The sequence below is a fragment of the Hyposmocoma kahamanoa genome, unplaced genomic scaffold (genome assembly GCF_003589595.1).
Source record: "Hyposmocoma kahamanoa isolate Upper Pololo Valley unplaced genomic scaffold, ASM358959v1 100021, whole genome shotgun sequence".
Lineage (NCBI taxonomy): Eukaryota > Metazoa > Arthropoda > Insecta > Lepidoptera > Cosmopterigidae > Hyposmocoma > Hyposmocoma kahamanoa.
The window spans coordinates 17,549,188-17,551,080 of NW_020653200.1; positions in this window are offsets into that span (position 1 = coordinate 17,549,188).

A 1,893-nucleotide genomic window follows, 5' to 3' on the forward strand; every position below is an offset into this window, starting at 1 on the left:
GTAACGGGACGAACAAGTCGTGTGCCTGATGGTAAGCTACACGCCTGCCCATAACAGTACATATATTTACATTGTTGTCGACTAGCGGTTGTTCGACATTTTGTTGGTGGACAAACATTATTATTTATTATATAACAGTGCGTTTCTTTTTATAATTTTCATGATTGTGAGGGATATTTTCGTGCTATTTTACAACGACTTGCAAAATATTAAGTTTTCTCATAGAGAGCACTTTGCCCGTTTCACACAGAGTTCATACAGAGAGTGGTACATCGATATGGACTAAATATCATTACTTTTAATAAAGATCTTTGTGCTATATCTAAGAAAGAATCATAAAGAGGAGGATATCATATGTTTTATGAATGCTTTCAACGTGTTTTTACTGATTTCAACAAACATTTCAGAATCAGTACGTAGTCATTTACCCGTAAAAAGCCTCTACCAATTCTGTTTCTTAATGCACTTTAGCGGAATATTATGAGGAAAGTGGGTACATGAGAATGCGTAAAACTCACAAATTTCACATCAAAATATTTCAATAAATAAATATCCTGTTGGTTCTGACTATAGGGATTCCTATAGTCAGAACCAACAGGATATTTATTTATTGAAATATTTTTTTATTGGTTCTTTGTGTACTGGCTGATTAGCCAGTACACAAAGAACCAATTTGTGTTACAGAACTGCACACATCTTTGATAAATATTGTAGATACTTTCTTATACACAAAGTTTTCTTACAATCTGAGTGAAGCTAAGAACTGAGAATACTAAATACCTCCTCAGAATGGTCACAACTTGTGATCAGCCACATTGACTGTTTGACAATTCACAAAGGACGTTAAGATTTCATCGGGGCTCAGTCCCCGCCGAGTTTGGACGCTCGCTTTGACACCGTTATAGGGAACAGGACCGAATTTAGAATTAAACATTTACAATGAACTGTCACTGGGTATAAATCACTTTTTAAGTACTCCAGCTAGTAGGAATTACCTTCAATGATGAAAGTGTGGCTGCTACATACGGGAATTATCGAAGAAAGAAAATGCATACATATTCTCAAGTCAGTCACAATTGTTCGGGACGTGAAATTCTCAGTGACCAGTTTGAAGTAAATCACGAAGGCATGTTCGGATAGCCACTGGAAGGCACGTTCATATACAGATCTGTAACATGCATTACGATAGTTTTACATTGAGACGTCGTCGTCGTCAGTTAGCGCTATTTTGCTGTGATGGCCAACTGATTTACCACCCAATAAAGGAAAAAAAAATGCCTATGACAACATTGATTGCACATTATATACATATGTAGCTATTATGCTGCTCAATGATTTAATAATAAAAGGAACTAAACTTACCCTATTTAGCAGATAAGATTTTTTTATATGACAGTTAATTTCAATAATCATTTTTTAAGGGGAAGTTGGACGGTCATCTATTTATAGTCTTACAGTAGCGATCAATTGACTTTGTCACATCATAGAGAGACGTCAAACCAGAAGATCGCTACCTAAATACAATTAATTAAGTGTAAAAACCTAGAGGTTTGTACTTACGATTTCTGCATAAATGCACTGTTCCAATGTATAACATTTGTGGCTACTGTATTTAATTTGGATTTGTAATGCTGCTAAATTAAATACCTATGCCGCTACTGCCACGTTCATCGGCTATGTGGGATATTACCCACAGCAACGGGATTGTTAACGACATCTTCAATTTGGTAGTACTGTGCTGGCAAGCGTAATTCTCACGTGATGAAAGATTTTAGGCGTGAAACCATTTCTGCTTGTACATAATATTAGGGGTTAAAGTATGAAATTGCCGTTTTATTGCAATAGGTTCTTTGAATTTTCATAGAATCTTCATGGTTTGAGGTTTTCGAATGA